We start from the raw sequence: 18,788 nt of genomic DNA on the forward strand, positions 1-18,788 counted from the left end.
TTAAAGTGGAAATGTGGAGAATAAAGTCGGCCGATTTTATCCCAATCTGTTATCCAAAATGAAATGCAAAGGCAGAAGCTGAAAATCCAGAAACCAGAAAAATGCGCTACTTACAGATGTATGCATTCTTCATCAGACAATGAACCACTGATAGACCCAATCCACAGCCTGAAATATAAAGATGGTGAGTGGTCCCTCAGCAATGACATCAGGGAGGCCCTGTTCCTTGGGGGTTTCAGCAACAGAACAGAAGGATTGAATGCTTAGAACATAGAAACACTTCTTCTTCTTCTTTCGGCTGCTCCCTTTAGGGGTTGCCACAGCGGATCATCTTCTTCCATATCTTTCTGTCCTCTGCATCTTGTCCTGTTACACCCATCACCTGCATGTCCTCTTGTTAATTATAATTAAACAACACATCCATCCATCCATCCATTATCCAACCTGCTGTATCCTAACTACAGGGTCACGGGGGTCTGCTGGAGCCAATCCCAGCCAACACAGGGCGCAAGGCAGGAAACAAACCCCGGGCAGGGTGCTAGCCCACCGCAGGGCACACACACACATTAGGGGCAATTTAGGATCACCAATGCACCTAACCTGCATGTCTTTGGACTGTGGGAGGAAACCGGAGCACCCGGAGGAAACCCACACAGACAAGGGGAGAACATGCAAACTCCATGCAGGGAGGACCCGGGAAGCGAACCCAGGTCTCCTAACTGCGACGCAGCAGTGCTACCACTGCGCCACCTATAATTTTACATAAAGTTAAACAAAAATAGAACTAAGACAAGATGGAAACAACAAAAGCATCAAAGAAACAAGAGCTAAACTTAATGAACCATAACAGGTTTAATATGGCGTGGTATAATGGATAGCAGTACTTTGCCATGGATTCAGCAGTCTGGGTTCAAATGGCTGCCATAGGTTTATTTGTGTGGTGGTTGTATGTTTTTCTTTGGGGTGTTAGAGTCAAGCCTAGTTTTTTTCCCTAGCTTATTTGTAAATTTGTTCACTTTTCATTATTATTCATTATTTACCGTTATTTTTTATAACAATAGTTGAACATGCAGACCTCCAGTCCTCAAATAATAGGCCATTGAAAAGGGTGTAGTTCTGCATTATAATGACATACTTGGATATGAATTTTGAACACGCAGACACCATGTTGTGAGGGAGTATCAATAGAGGCTGTAATGGATGGCAAAGATAAGGAGTTGTTGATACTGTGTATGTGCTTGTGTGTTCCTCAAATAAAAAGTAATGGAAACGTAATGGAAAGAGCACTCAGAGGCGGTGTAATGGTCAAGTCTAAAATGAAAGAAGCTTTTTTGAAAAAAAGAAAAGAGCATATGAAACACACAGACAAAGGAATGCAAGAATGAGAGGAAACCTTTTAAAAGCCTGTGTGTTCTAAGAGCATTGTTCCGGAGTAAAGGTGCAGTAGAGGATAGCAGCTCTCATAGTATTTGTAAATTTTATAAAGATGATTTTAAGTTGACTCATTTTGTTCATTTAATATTTGTCTAATTACTGTATGTATTATCTGTTAATTTTATTCCATTTAGTTTTGCAGTCCTGTTATGTTCCTTGTATTTTGTGGGTGTGTCCCAAGAGGTGGGGCCACCCATCCATCATGTTAAAGGACCGCCCCCAGCCCTATAAAGGAAGGTTGGCATTTGAAGTCAAGGACACTTCATTTTGAATGCATGCTGGTGGATTTTGGTGAAATTTGTGAGTATTTTTTTTTCAATTTTGTTTACTGGCTCTTGACTACTTTTTTTTTCTTCTGTTACTTGGATTTTCTTGTGGATTTCTTATTGGGGCTTGCATGCTTTGGGTTACCTGTTACCCAATCATTTTTTACATATTTGTTGCTGTTGTTAACTTTTTTGTGGTATTTTCCTATTTCTCCAATAAATCCTTCACTTATAAAGTTTCCTTTTTGCCTTGCTCCGTATAAGCCAGGGGTTGATGGTGCTCCTCTTCCTTGTCTGGCATTTTGAGAGTGTTTTGGCAGATTTCATAGCATATGTTTCAGATTTAATTTTGAAGCGCATTTTGACCTGGTGTAGCTAGGCTGAGTTCTGCAGCACCTCCTCTGGGCAGGCTGGTGAGATTCACGTCTGCTTCCCTGGCTCTTTTGGAAGGCCTCCCTCCACTTTGCCCACTTTGTGAAATAAAAAACTACAGGTTACTTTTGATTCCTTGGACATCCCAAGGACATGCATGTAAAGTTACTTGGCCTTTCTAAAACTGGCCTAGTGCTGCTAGAGTAGGCCCCAGACTGTTGAGACCCTGAAAGGAATGGCTTTGAGAATGTTGTTTTATATGTCCTTCCCTTCCCAACTGTGTATACTGTGCTTTTTGGACTCCTTGCTTCTGTACTTGCTTTGGAGGAGGTTTCAGACTAGTAGCAAGCAATAATTGTGTCCTGCTCAAATATAATTTTTTTATTATGGGGCCCTTCCCTGGCCGGAATGCCTCTGCAATGTAAGGCCCAGAGGAGAGAGCGTGCTCAGGGTATTATCTCCCCTAGAACACTAGAAGGCAGCCCCCCTGGATTGCTGCGGCACCACGGATTCCCACAGGGCTTCATCGGAATTTGGTACAGCCCTGTTGGGTCCCATGGCTCCCATCTTACCCGAAAGTACTTCTGGACCAACCCTATGGGACACCAGAAGCACTCCCGGTGGGTTACTTAAATAGTAACCAGTTGCCACTACTCTGGGGCAGAGTCGGGAGGCAGTAGACGAAGATTTCTGGAGGAGGAGTTGAGGTGGAAGGAAAGAGAAAGACAGAGACAAAAAGAAAAAAAAGGTCTGTTTGTTGTGCTTTTGTACTGTGCTGAGCAGGTGGGAAACAAAAGGAAAGAGTTTCCCACTGAAAAAAAACGAGCTGGTCCACCCCCTGCAGGCCACGGGGGCATAGTATTAATAAATCATTTCACACAGTATTTCAGAATAACTTGTATTCCGAGTTGTTGCTGAAAGGGAATAACAGTACAATCTATAGAATATTAACCTATATTTTATATAGTGTTTTCTATAGAATGCTGCATTCTACATGGAAAACAAGAATAAACTACAAAGCCACATAACGAAGTATAGTTCTGTAAATGATAAAATAACACTCACTGACTGACAGGTAAGGTGTATATCAGTGGACTTGGCATCAATTTGGTCAGGTACAAAGGTCCATACATCCAGTTATTTTATAATCTGTTCATCCCATGGAGAGCAAATGCCTGCCCAGCAACATTGAGTACAAGGCTGGAACCAACCCTAGGCAGGATGCCAGTCTATCATAGGGCACACTCAGGCAGATCTGGCCAAATTAGAGTGGCCAATCGGCCTAAGATGCAGGTCTGCGGGATGTTTGAGGAAGTAGCCAGAAGAAAAACCCAAATGGACATAGGAAGAACATGCAAAATCTGAAAGATAACCAAGCCAAGAGCTAAAAAGGCGAATTAATGCTCAGTAAAAACTTTAAAGGAGTCTTTTGGATGGCCATCAAGAAGACTACTGCTGTATTATGGGTCTATAAGGAATAAGCTGGGACAATTGGTATTATGGGTTGTTCAAATGTATCTGTTTTAAATGACAGATATTTCCACCCATCTTTTCTGTTTTTTACTTCAAAGAAAAATATTAACTTTAATTCAGTTACCACTCATTCATTCTGTGATAAATTGACCATTTCAATCAATTTCAAACAGGAGGCATGAGGCTTGAAAATATTTTTTGTCTGTTATTGGTCTTTTAATGGCCATTGATTCGCACACACGTTGTTTTAGATCTTTGTGCAGTCCTCTTTATTTCTAAATGACTTATATATTTTAGCATGGCACTGCTTTACTCTTTCTGACGTCAAACAGATGAACTTCATCTACTGCCCTTTGTTACATTTGTTGTCGGGGCCACCGTAGCTTTGCTATGAATTTTTGCTTTAACTCATGCTCCTTTATATTGAATATCAAAGCTGTTTCATCCACAGTAGTTCAGGGTTCTAGAGGCACAGTGGTCAGATTGGGCAATGTCATGCCCAGCTGGGCTATTGTGAAGCCATTTTGTGTGAAAACAAATTGCTTGTGCCTGAGTCTTCTGTAAATGTTGGACTATTTTCTTATAGTGTTCATGAGAATTACTTATGAAAACTTTGAAATCACCTCGAGAGCTGCTTATACGGGAAACTCTCACATATGATATACAGGTGAACTCACCTTGATGTCTAGTTATGCAAGACATCGAGCTTTTTGGTGTAACTTCCAGTTTTTGGCTCTCTAAACCCAAAAACCTTCATTTTAGGCCAAATTTTGAACCTTATTTGTGCAGGGAATTTACATCTTTATGATAAAGAGCAAACTAATGGGTGTATTCAGCAGAAAGTATTGGAATGATTTGAAGTTGTGCATGCCACATCAACCAACCCAGGGGTTCACTCCTAATGGGAAACGAGCGGTCAAAGTTATTACTTTTTACAAAACTTGACAAGAATGGGGATCAGTAATATAGGTATGTCTAGTGCTGTTTCGAGGTTGCTAATCATAAATATGATTATTTTTGATATTTGGTGGTACTGGTGGTCTTTCCCTCTAAGAGCCACTCCCAGAAGACAATTTTCAAACATAAGCATGTGGGTTATCATTTTACAACAACAAAAACATTTATTCATATACCACATTTTCATACAAAAGATGTAGATCAAAGTGCTTTACAGGATGAAGAAAGAGAAAAAAGACAAAATACAGAAGTTAAATTAGGCAATTCTAATTAACACAGAATAAAAGTAAGATCTGATGGCTAGGGAGGACTGAATAAACAAAAAAAAACTCTAGAGGGTTGGAGAAAAAACAAAATCTGCAGGGGTTCCAAGGCCAAGAGACCACCCAGCCTCCTCTAGGCATTCTACCTAACATAAATGATCTCAGTCAGTCCTCATGGTTTTCAGGCTCCACGTAAAAGAATTAGACGATGATGGTCATGTGGACCTCTGGCCTTCAATCCATCAATGTAGGGACTGCATGGTGCTTTGATCGTGTGGTGGTGGCACAAATTGCCACCACAGAAAAACAGAAAAAGAACAGCAGAGAAACTAGGGGTTAGTACGGATTTCAGAGCCACCATGAATGATAATGATAATTAAATTCATATACAGAATATCAAGGTTAAACTAAAATGAAGCTATGAGAAAGCCATATTAAAATAGATAGATAGATAGATAGATAGATAGATAGATAGATAGATAGATAGATAGATAGATAGATAGATAGATAGATAGATAGATACTTTATTAATCCCAATGGGAAATTCACATTCTTCAGCAGCAGCATACTGATACAATAAATAATATTAAATTAAAGAATGATAATAATACAGGTGAAAAAAACAGACAATAACTATGTATAATGTTAAATATTAACGTTTACCCCCCCTGGTGGAATTAAAGAGTCGCATAGTTTGGGGGAGGAACGATCTCCTCAATCTGTCTGTGGAGCAGGACAGTGACAGCAGTCTGTCGCTGAAGCTGCTCTTCTGTCTGGAGATGACATTATTTAGTGGATGCAGTGGATTCTCCATAATTGATAGGAGCCTGCTGAGCGCCCTTCGCTCTGCCACAGATGTTAAACTGTCCAGCTCCATGCCAACAATAGAGCCTGCCTTCCTCACCAGTTTGTCCAGGCGTGAGGCGTCTTTCCTCTTAATGCTGCCTCCCCAGCACACCACTGCGTAGAAGAGGGCGCTCGCCACAACTGTTTGATAGAACATCTGCAGCATCTTATTGCAGATGTTGAAGGAAGCCAGCCTTCTAAGGAAGTATAACCGGCTTTGTCCTTTCTTGCACAGCGCATCAGTATTGGCAGTCCAGTCTAATTTATCATCCAGCTGCACTCCCAGATATTTATAGGTCTGCACCATTTGCACACAGTCACCTTTGATGATCACTGGGTCTATGAGGGGTCTGGGCCTCCTAAAATCCACCACCAGCTCCTTGGTTTTGCTGGTGTTCAGGTGTAGGTGGTTTGAGTCGGACCATTTAACAAAGTCATTGATTAGGTCCCTATACTCCTCCTCCAGCCCATTCCTGATACAGCCCACGATAGCAGTGTCATCAGCGAACTTTTGCACATGGCAGGACTCCGAGTTGTATTGGAAGTCCGATGTATATAGGCTGAACAGGACTGGAGAAAGTACAGTCCCTTGTGGCGCTCCTGTGTTGCTGACCACAATGTCAGACGTGCAGTTCCCAAGACGCACATACTGAGGTCTGTCTTTAAGATAGTCCACGATCCATGCCACTAGGTATGAATCTAATCCCATCTCTGTCAGCTTGTCCCTAAGGAGCAGAGGTTGGATTGTGTTGAAGGCGCTAGAGAAGTCTAGAAACATAATTCTTACAGCACCACTGCCTCTGTCCAAGTGAGAGAGGGATCGGTGTAGCATATAGATGATGGCATCTTCCGCTCCCACCTTCTCCTGATATGCAAACTGCAGAGGGTCAAGGGCGTGTTGAACCTGTGGCCTAAGGTGGTGAAGCAGCAGCCTCTCCATAATGAAATAATGAGTATTAGAGTATTTCAAGGTCAGTGATTATGCATATCTTTCTATTAAATTAAAAAAACGAGATGTGACTTTTTCAGAGAGATACTTTCAAGTCCCACGAGATGAGACTTTGTACCAAGAGATTTAACCACACCTGGGGCTGAAAATAAAAGACAAAGAGTAGATGACAAAGTAGAACGTCATAAAGAATTTAAAAACATTGGGGTAATACACATGCCAAGCAGGTTAGAGATAATGAAAGTACTAAAATTCGTCTCAAAAAATAATAGTAAAGATCGCATTAGCGCAAACAAATGGAAATTATTACAGATAAGATATAACAGAACAGCGAAAAGAGATCGAATATATTGTTTGGATTTAAACAAGACTAGATCGTCTACTTCGTGTTGCCATCAGGGAAAAGTAGTGTTTCTTCACAATGAAGAGGCATATCCACGAGAATTAAAGATATGTTGTTTGGTGAAAATGAAATCCACATATGCGAGTGGCAGAGACGCAAAGTGGCTGGCGCATAGCGGAGGCCGGTGGGGTTGGCGAGCGAAGCAAGCATGGGGTGAAGTCCCCTAATGATGTTACTATTGATATTTGATCCTTTACTATGGGTGTAGCCCTCTATGGACCACTATCAGAGGGTGAAAAAATGACAGGTTTCTATTACAATCAAGAATATTTAGACTTTTAAATTGAAGCATACTTTTTAATATTTCAAATATCTAATGCAGCCATTCTTTTTTATTATGTACTTCAATCTCATGAAGCAATTCATGACATTTCTTTCTAACACTCCAAATTAGGGCAGCTATTTCAGTATTTTTGTGACTTTTTTACAGACCATAATAGATTTCCAGGCCCAACCTAAGACGTGAAATGTCACACAACTATCCTCCTTTAATGTTTAAAATTCATCAGTTTAATTTATATTTCACATTTACAATTTATTCAACCAGTGTGCCATCAGCAATGTGTCTGCGGAGAGAGTGTCGCCCTTGTCGAGAGGTTTACTTACCTCAGCAGTGACATTCATGTCTCTGGTGACTCTTCCTATGAAGTCAGTAGACAGATTGGGAGATCATGGGGGTTATGAGGTCACTAGAAAGGGGTGTGTGGTGCTCCTGATATCTCTGCAATAGGACAACTGTCCAAGTCTTTTAGAGTCCTGGTGCTTCCTGTCTTGCTATATGGTTGTGAGACATGGACACTATCCAGTGACCTGAGATGAAAACTGGACTCCTTTGGTATTCTGTCTCTTCAGAGAATCCATGGGTACTGCTGGTTTGACTTTGTGTCGAATGAGCAGTTGCTCACAGAGTCCCGAATGAGGCACATTACCTGCATTGTGAGGCAGTGTCAGTTATGTCACTACGGCCATGTGGGGTGATTCTCTGAGGGTGATATAGCTTGCAGAATTCTCATTGTTGAGGAGCTGTTAGGACCAGTCCAAGGTGACACCCATGTAGTACCTGGCTGCAGCAAATAAATAGTAATTTCCAAAAGGTGGGACTGGTGGACTGCATGTCAGCCTATGGGGTTGAATACCATTGGGACAATTTCCCATTGGGATTAATAAAGTATCTATCTATCTATCTATCTATCTATCTATCTATCTATCTATCTATCTATCTATCTATCTATCTATCTATCTATCTATCTATCTATCTACCAGGATCTCAAACTGTCACGTTGTGTGGTGGGTGCGGCAACTTGATGTACCAGTGCATGCTCCACAACTTGACCAGACCTGACCTGACCTGTGTCCTTTCAGTTGCAGTTAGTATGACCCAATTCAATATAAAACTGGGCTTTGTAGTAGTTATTTACTAATTACAGTTAATAAAACAGTCTGTATAAAAAAGAAAGGCAAAACTGTGTGTCCAATATAGAAATGCTGCTGTGGGATGGCTGCAGACTACTCTTTCTGGGTGAGATTTGTAAACATGTGAACGTGTAACTGTACCATTCAGTAAATATTGGGACATCAACCCAGTCGTCCACATTTACTTTAAACAGAAATAAAGGTGTAAGTACAAACTCTCAATGGCGCAGAGGCAGTGCAAGTAAATGCAAACAAAAAGCTGCCAAATCAAGCTTCACGTTTCTTATTTCTTTCAAGTCAGCAAGTCACACAGGAGCTCCGTCCTGTGCTGTGCTCTGTTCACAGAGTTACACCTCTTTCCATTGACCCTGTGACTTAAAGGCACCCGACCAGAAGGGGCAGGGTCAGGTGTCTTCAATGGGTATCTTCTTGGTGCCGAGGAAGGAATAAGAAAGGACATGATTAGCGACAGTGCCCCCTCTCACCCCAGGGTGGCATCACATACCTCAGAGGACCCCTGAGGTTGACCAACAGATGCGCATGTGTGACACATGTCAAAAGTGGGGAAGATTATAAAACTATATTGGAACAAATAATGGGAAGATAATCCCGACTCAAAACAATGGATCACTTCTGTGCCAGGAAACAATACAGTGAATACTGCTGGAGCACAGCTGTAGTCGTTTGCAGCCAGACTGGGGGAGGCTGGGGGTCTTGTGTTTGTTTGCTTAAAATGGGCTAACAAATATTGGACTAGACATTGTAGGATTGGATGGGATTTTGACTGTAGTAGGGCTATAAAGTGGCTGTCAAATCTGGCAACCCTGTATAGAGGGTTTGAGTGTACTTTAGAAGCATGGGTACCCACCCTGGATGGGGCACAAATTCTTCACAGAGAATACCCATGCTCCCAGCAACACTCAGTCCTGTTGGGATCTGATATTGACCTACATCTCCAGAATAAGGGAGAAAAATTGTAGTACAAGAAGAAAAAAGCTATGCTGACATTAACACAGGATTCACTCCCAGTGCTGTCCATTCAACAAATCAGTTATCATCAATCCTCTCTTAACATTAAATGCACCAAGACAGACGCCAAGTAGTGCTGTTTTTTAAATCTTTATTTATTACATCAGTGTTCGTGTCATGTTTCAGCCCTTCCTTGGCCTTTTTCTGCATTGTTGCACTTCAGATGCCCATATTGTTGTTAACTATGAATTTCTATTCAGAAAGCATGATTGATGATTTGTTTTCACATGAAAGATCCCCTTTTACAAGCAACGCCGTTGGTACCCTTGTGTGAATCACTGTCTCACTTGTAGCGTGCCCGGCTGGGACACCTCCACACTGAGAGGATCAGGGGAGCAAGCGTGGCCAGAGTGTTACCTCCCCCGGGACACTAGATGGCAACCCCCCTGGGTAGCAGCGGTGCCTCGGACTTCCTCAGGGCTTCATGGGAGTTGGAGTGTAGTACAGCCCTGTTGGGATCTGCAGGTGCTGCCAGGGGTGCTGCAGCAGTGACTGCTGAGCCTTGGAGAGCAGCTCTTCTGCCACACCCTGAAGTGCTGCCAGAAATGAGTCATCAAGCACCTGGAGCACTTCCGGGTGCCATATAAAAGGAGCCAGCAGCCACTACTCGGGGAGCCAGAGTCGGGAGGAGGGAAACTAAGCTTGACCTGAGGATTGGAGGGGAAGGAAAAGAGAGAGAAGACTATTGTGTTTGTGCTGTGCTTGTGCTGGGACTGTGTTGTAAACGTGGGAAACGGGGGAAGGCGTTTCCCACGAGGTAAAAAGAAAATAAAAACCAGCGTGTGCCTTGAACTTGTGTCCCACATGTGTCTGTGTTGGGTTCAGCTGGCTGTGGCAGCCTGGGTGGTCCACACACTCCACTGGAAAGCACTGCATACCTGTCTCATTCAGAAAGTCCATTGTATGGCTGTTTTTGTGGTTCACATTCACCTAACACAATAACCTTTTCTTTAAACCAAATACAAAAGAGTAAAAGCAACAGGAAAATCTTACAATATTTCCAGATATTCATAAACACAGAGGAAACACTGTCTGGCTACATTAAGGACAGCGCACTGGTGTCCTGTCCAAAGCTGTTTACTGTCTGGCTATGGCCACCCTCAATCCTAAATCAGATTAAACAGCTTTGAAGATGTTAAATTATATTAATGTTGTGTCTGTCTGTGGTGGGTTATAAGTAGTGTTGCTTGGCAAATTTCATGTTTTCCACATGTTCGGCAGTGACCTTTGTGGTGGGTGGCTGCAGCCCTTAACCAGCTGGGATGCCTCTATTCTGGAAGAACCGGGGATGAGAACACATCCAGAGCTGTACGATAGATGGCAGCCCCAACCCCAGGTTGCAGCAGTGCCTCAGGTTCCCACAGGGCTCCATTGGTGCAGGCCTGTTGGGTACCGTGGGCGCTGCCAGGGGGTGTTGCAGGTACTGTTAAGCCCTGTGTGGCAGCACCTACTCTACACCCGGAATATGAAGGAGCCACCCGCCACTACTACGGGAGCCAGAGTCTGGAAGAAGGAAGACAAAGCTTGCCAGGGGGAGTGGAGGTGAACAGAGAGGTGAACAGAGAAGTGACGTGTACTGTGTGTTGGTGCTTTGGAACTGTGCTGTACAGGTGGGAAACGGGCTGAAGGTGTTTCCCACAAGGAAAAACGAACAAAAATAACAGCATGTGTGCTGAACTTGTCTCCTGCGTCTGTCTGTGTTGGCTTTGGGTGACAGGAGCACCCACTGCAGGCCACACATTTTCCAGGAAATTCAATGTGATGTTGGCTTAGATAAGCTTTCTTTCCCAACACCACATGATGCTTTGCAAGGCCAGTGTGACTTCACAGAACTGTAACAGACAATGTTGAACAGAACAGCCCCCCACCCCACCCCCCCAAATATAGGATGATCCTAGTAGTGGGCTAAAAATTATTTTGCAAATACTTTTAAACACAAAACACACACACTGAAGGAAACTAGAAATGTGTCAGTGTATTCATGTCTTAAACATGATGTCTTTTTGTATGGACTTGTATATGACCTGTATTTAACTCATAAGTGACTAATCTACCCCTTTAATAATATTACCCAGAGTGCTGTGCAGTTGATACAAATGGGAAAGAGTAAAGAATCCACAAGCTTTAGTGTTCCATGTATTTGGTGGCAGCGGCAGCAAACGAGCATATACAGTACGTCAAGGAAAAGTGAGTACCTGCTATTGGATCTGTAGTGGGCACAAATTAGTGAATTCAGGCTTCCTGTGTGCCAAATTCTACTAATCTGATGTTTCATTCTATTAATTTTGTCTCAGGGAGGCATGGTGGCACAATGGTTAGCACTGCTGCCTCATAGCTCAGAGCACATCTTTAGGCACAATAACTGGTCCAGCATAGTTGGCAGACATTTCCCTAGCCCTTAGTGGCATGTAAAAGACCATTGCGCCATTATAATCCACTCAAAACCAGCTAATTTATCCTTCCCATTTGTCTTACGTACATTTTGCTGAATTCTAAGAAGATCCCAAACATTTCTGCATTTTTGCAAAACTCGTGTCAAAGCAAATTGAGCAATGTTCAGTTATCACTAGTTATGAGTTCATCTAGTGAGCATTTTCACCTATTTGCCCACCTCAGATTCCGCAAAACACCCTCTTGAAATTTGGCAGTGAAACTGCATACAGCACTCTGAATGTGGCCTCACAAGTGAAGTGCTGAGTCATATAGTTTAAGGGCTGACGGTGTTGTACACAGTGCGCTAGTCACCTGTTAGCCTTTTAAATACCATTGATGTCTTTTTGAAGTCCCAGGATGAGTCCGGTAAGTACTAAGAGAGCAAAATATACCCTGCCTATCCAGCTGAGCCAACAAAGACTACTAAGTCTCTTCATGAAACAGGCTCAAACCTCACCTGCGGCTTGGCACACAGGCAAACAAAGAGATACATTTGGCCTTTGATAGAGTGTTTAGGTTCTGCAACTTATTAAATGAAACAAAATATCATTGCCTTATAGTAGGCCATGAATGAAAGGTTGCCTGGCAAGTATGGGGTTTGCCTGGAGCTGAGGATGGAATAGGGAAAGGGACCCAACAGAGTATGGAGCTGGCAGAGGCTGTTTTTCAAAACAGACGCCTGATCAGAACACTGATAACTGGATTGTCCCTCCAAATACTGGTTAGTGCCAACAGGCCATGTATGCTTTAAGAGTGTCTAAGATAAGTACTCTGTGATCAGTCAAGTCAGACAGAGCACATGGTGGATGGAAAGGAAGCTGGGTAAGTTTCTATAAATATTCTGTTGGCAGCACAGGGCTTCCATGTGGACCCGGTGAGATTTTATTGCATGTGAAGGGCAAGCAGAATTTGAAGACTGCCAGCCCATTTAACTGGATAAGAGAAGTGTGAATAAATGTCTCCAGGATTTTTGGAGTAGAGGTACTCCTGACCCATGAAGTAAGCCCAAAGTGTGTTTTAATGAGCGAATCCATGAGCCTAGACCTATGTGGTAAATTAAGCCAAAGGCCCGACCGGAAGGTTGGCATTGCTGCTGGTGGTTAGGGGGAAAATGGAAGGTGAGTGGAGGAGTGCTTGGTGCTCAAGGCACTTTAATGTGAGCCTCTCTACCTTATAGTAGGTAGGAAATAAATAAGCGACACTCATTTTATACATGGATCTTCTGCAGTGAATATCATCCCAAATTAAATTACCTGTTTGGATGCACAGAGCAATTGTCTTCATATATTTTTACAGCCGAAGCAATCCCATGTCAAGTGAGCTGCTCAGGGACATACAATGTCAGAGATCCTTTGGTTCAGTGTTCTACACTGCTTACCAAAACCTGTGTAGTCACATGCAGCGAGCCATGTATGGTTTTGTGTTCTCCTTGTTACCTTCTGTGTGTTTTTCATTCTGTTCTATTTTCATTATTATAATTGAAAATCTGGGTATTGGCAGTATTTCTTCTGGGTCAGTGTAGCACACGCAGATGGTTCTGTTACATAGCTTACATACTGTAATCATAATAATGACATTCTGTCCATCTATGTCCTTAACCTGTCTGTTCTAATACCTGTAGGTAATGCAATTAAACAGCTGAATGCAATATCAAGTTTATTCATCTATTACCAAACCCACTTCATCAAGCTCCCACATACTGCATATGCCTATTACAGTATTCACCCCCTTCGACATCTTTACATTTCATTCAATATATAGCATTGAATCAGAGAGGATTTCATTAGGTGCTTTTGACTTTATCACATAAAAAAATCCAAAATAATTGATTGTGTAAGTTTTCACCCCCCTCAAATCTTTTTTGTAGATACATCTTTGGCAGCCATGACAGCTGTGGTCCACCAGGGGACGTACAGCTCCCTCAAGCTGACACAGACAGGCTGAGACACAAGTTCACATTTTTTATTCTTCATTGGGGAAGACTTCACCTCCTGAGACTGCTTAGGAAGAATAATCTGGACCAAAAGCTTAGTGAAGTTTTACTGCTCCTGCATAGACAGCGTGCTGACATACTGCATTACAGCATGGTACAAAAGCTGCACTGCAGTAGACAGGAGGGGGCTTCAGCACGTCATCAGTTCAGAAGACTGTCGACTGCTTTCTGACTTGTGTACTTCCTATTGCCTTGGCAGGGCTAAAAAAACATTTTGAAGGACCCCTCACGTCTTTATTTCCACCTGTTTGACCTGTTACCCTCTGGTAGGCACTATAGGTCAATCAAGTCAAGGACAAACAGACTCAGGGACAGCCATAACTACATAGAATCTCAAAACATGCATTGACCATCTCTCTGTCCCTCTCTCTGTCCACCCTCCCTGCTCACCTTTTCCTGGATGTGCAATACTCCTCTGTGAAATAATCACAGTCCAGCACAATATTTGCTCTATCTGTCCTATGTGCAATATCAACATTATTAGTATTCTTTGTGTAATGTTCATATCATTGGTAATTCATGTGCAATAATGTTCTATTTGTCCTATGTGTAATATCTTACGTTATTAGTACTCTGTGTGTAATATTCATATATTTGGTAATTCAATTGTTGTACATGCATGATCAGTAATATTCTTGTTTTGGTTATCCCATATTTCTTGCCAAGTAATTAGCACCTATTAATTAGAACAGGGGTAGGCAACGTCGGTCCTGGAGTGCCACAGTATGTGCAGGTTTTTGTTCCAACCCAGTTCCTTAACGAGAACTCAATTATTGCTGAGGAAGCACATATTGCTTAAGTGACATTTTAATGCTTCATTTTAGTGGTCTCACTTGTTAAGGTTCTCCAACCTTAATTGCTTATTTCAATCTTAATCAGTGTTTTAATTGCTCCTTATTAGCAATAAGATGTAAAAGACAAAGCAGCCAGCAGTTCTCCAGCTAGCTTTTTTCCAATTACATCTGTGTGTGTTCATCATGCACAGTTTGATTTAATAAAACACTTAATAGAAAAATGTGACAGACTGAAACTGATCTGTTTTAGGCTTCAAATCATTTGGATCCTTGGAAAGGAAAAAAATCTACGATATAAAAGCCTTACATTGCACAGACTAACAAGCCATAAAATTAAATAAGGTCTGAGATTGGCAATGATTGGTTTCTAATTAAGCAATTGGGTTGGAATGAAAACCTGTAGCCACTGCGGCTCACCAGGACCGACATTGCCTACCCCTGTTTTACATCTTATTGTTAATAAGGAGCAATTAAAACACTGAATGCAGCAGTTTAAGATTGAAATAAGCAATTAAGGTTGGAGAACCTTAACAAGCGAGACCACTAAAATGAAGCATTAAAATGTCACTTAAGCAATATGTGCTTCATCAGCAATAATTGAGTTCTCGTTAAGGAACTGGGTTGGAACAAAAACCTGCACATACTGTGGCACTCCAGGACCGACGTTGCCTACCCCTGAATTAGAACATTAGAACAATCTAGATAAGAACAGGCCATTCAGCCCAACAAAGCTTGCCAGTCCTATCCACTTAATTCTTCTAAAAAACATCAAGTCGAGTTCTGAAAGTCCCTAAAGTCTTACTGTCTATCACACTACTTGGTAACTTATTCCAAGTGTCTATCGGTCTCTGAGTAAAGAAAAACTTCCTAATGTTTAATTAGTTTAAGTAGTATTCTTTATATTCTTTATATTTAGCAGTTTTTATATGTAATACTTTACTGTTGCTTGTTTAAATGTTCCATTGTTTTTTTTTTATGTTGAAAGGAATAGCTTCGTTCTATATGGTATAATGGCAATAAAAGCTTCTAATCTAAAATCTAATTTAATCTAATCAAATTGTTCCCCATCTTCTTTACAAAACTGCTCAAGCTCTCTCAAATTATGTGGAGATTGTGAGTGAACGACCTTTTTCAAGTCCATCCACAAATTCTCAACTGGATGGACTTCTGCACTCTAACTTTGCCATTCCAGGATATCCATCCATCCATTTTCCAACCCGCTGAATCCGAACACAGGGTCACGGGGGTCTGCTGGAGCCAATCCCAGCCAACACAGGGCACAAGGCAGGGAACCAATCCCGGGCAGGGTGCCAACCCACCGCAGGACACACACAAACACACCCACACACCAAGCACACACTAGGGCCAATTTAGTATCACCAATCCACCTAACCTGCATGTCTTTGGACTGTGGGAGGAAACCGGAGCGCCCGGAGGAAACCCACGCAGACACGGGGAGAACATGCAAACTCCACGCAGGGTGGACCCGGGAAGCGAACCCGGGTCTCCTAACTGCGAGGCAGCAGCACTACCACTGCGCCACCGTGCCGCCCTTCCAGGATATTAACATTGTTGTTTTAAGCCTAGGTAGCTTTGGTTTTATGCTTGGGGTTGTTGTCTTACTAGAAAACAAATCTTCTCTCAAGGCACAAGTTACTTGTAGAATCCTTTCTCCAGGACTTTTCTGTATTTCCCAGGTTTCATTTTATCCTCACAAGCCTTCCAGGGCCTGCTGCAGAGACACATGTCCACAACATGATGCTGCCAATACTATGCTTCATAGTGGTGATGGTGCGTTCTTGATAATGTGCAGTGTCCAAACATAGTGTTTATTCTGATGGTCAAAAAGCTCAATTTTGGTCTCATCAGACTATTGAACCTTATTCCAGCTGACTGCAGAGTCACCCATGTTCCTTCTGACAAATTCTCTATGTGTTTTTATTAACAGTGCCTTTCTCTTTGCCAATCTCCTATAAAGGTGAGACTGGTATGCACATTTCTCTCCAATTGCAGCCAATGTGATTTGTAACCTTCAAAATTCTCATAGATCTCTTGGTGACCTCCCTCACTCATTTTCTACTTGCACCCTCAAGTTATTTGTGGACAGCCTGCGGTAGGCAGATTTATAGCTGTGCCATACTCTTATCCATTTTATAATGATTGTTTTAATTGGACTAGAAGGGATATTCAGTGATGGGGATATTTTCTTGTCTCCGTCCCCTGACTTGTGCTTTTCAATCACCTTTTCACTGATTTCTTTATCTTCATTGTGTAGGTTAGGTCACCATGCTGACTCACCACAAGTTGGGCCTTCCACATAAGGTGCATTTAGGCTACAATCAATTGAAACCCATCAAATACAGACATGTGATCCCTACTGAACTAATTCTGTGACTTCTAAAGCTAACTGGCTACACCACAGATGATTTTAGTGTGTCACATTAAAGGGGATGAATACTTATGTGATCATTTTGTGTTTTATATCTCTCTATTATAAAAGAAAATCTTGAAATGAGACTATTGCCAAGAGATTTTTTTCAAGTCCGGCCCTCCTCTCAACTGTTTTCAACCACACCCATCTCATCTCTCATCTCTCATTCGTGTGAATGCTTTTGTCAGACGCAATTCCTATGCTCTCAGCTCTTATAAATGTTTACGTTTTCCTCACTTGCAGTTCCCAATAAAAAAATGATGTCCAAATCTTATTGAAGAATTTAATCCCTAAGGGTTATCAACAGAAGAAATGAGTACACGGGCAATCCTAGCACCGAGAAACAAAGTCAAACGAATTAACATGAAAATTGTCGATCGATTACATGGCAAATTGGTTAAATGCGTATCAATAGACTATCCAGTCGAACAATTTTGACATGTAAAATTTTGCAGGCGACAAGAAAGGTACATTTTCCGCAGATAACATTAGACACCAAAGGAGATCTTGATATGCCATTAGTATTAAAATGTTTACAGTTTCCTGTTAGAATAGCTTTTGCTATGACAATTAACAAATTGCAGGGACAAACATTCAATAAAGTCGGTTTATTTATTAGAGAGAAAGAAACGATATTCACTCACAGGCAGTTATACTTTGCATTCTCACGATGTAAGTCCAAACATGGAATTAAAATTCAATGTGATATTGACAAAAAGTTATTTCCAAACATTGTTTTTAGATAGATAGATAGATAGATAGATAGATAGATAGATAGATAGATAGATAGATAGATAGATAGATAGATAGATAGATAGATAGATAGATAGATACTTTATTAATCCCAATGGGAAATTCACAAGTTACTGAAGTTTTACAGTAAAAGTGTCAGTTTAAAAAGTATTTACGTGCTAATTTCAAAGCCAAACAAAACAAAAATGTATAACGCAAAGAATACCTCTAACGCAACAAGAAACATAATTTTCTATCAATTTATTACGTTTTACAATTTTTTTACTATGGTTAATTACTCGCTGTAATGTACTGTTAGTTCTATTATGCATATGTAACAATTCTCATGAAAATAACAATCTGTTTAAATTGTACATCTGGTTCTCTATATGCGAGCGGCAGATCTACGAAGTGGCTAGCATGTAGCGCCCGCCTGGGTGTTGGCAAGCGACACGAGCGGGGGCAGAGCCGCCTAGTTAGAAATTAACTTAGTTCACTTTGTAGAGATCTGCTTTCACTTTGACATTAAAGAGTCATTTTCTGTTGATCAGTGTCAAAATAGGCAAATAAAATCAATTGTGATTCAATGCTTTATAACAGTAAAATGTTATAGCCAGTCCATGGTTGATTCCTGCTTGGACTAACTGAATTGACCTAAAAGACTTTGCTAGGAATGTTCCCACCCAGGAGTATGTGGTAAAATATCATAACAAGACAAATTAATTAATAGTTGTGAGGTTTGGATTTTATATCTTAAAGTAATTAAGCACATTTAGCAAAGTTCACTATATAATGTAAAAGCATTTCCAGGTAACTTAGGGAAGTTGAGACGGAATGCAAGCAGACACCGTTGGGCTGTCGGTAGGAGACTATATGTTTATTTACTGTATGAGAAAAGCGTCTGCCTTCAGCTTCTGTGCTAATAAAGGAAGGAGCTGAAAATGGCAAAGCAAACACGCAATGCTTGACATTAATGATCTATGTGTTTTTGCTGACTGTG

Source organism: Erpetoichthys calabaricus, chromosome 8 (genome assembly GCF_900747795.2).
Source record: "Erpetoichthys calabaricus chromosome 8, fErpCal1.3, whole genome shotgun sequence".
In the NCBI taxonomy this organism is placed as follows: domain Eukaryota; kingdom Metazoa; phylum Chordata; class Cladistia; order Polypteriformes; family Polypteridae; genus Erpetoichthys; species Erpetoichthys calabaricus.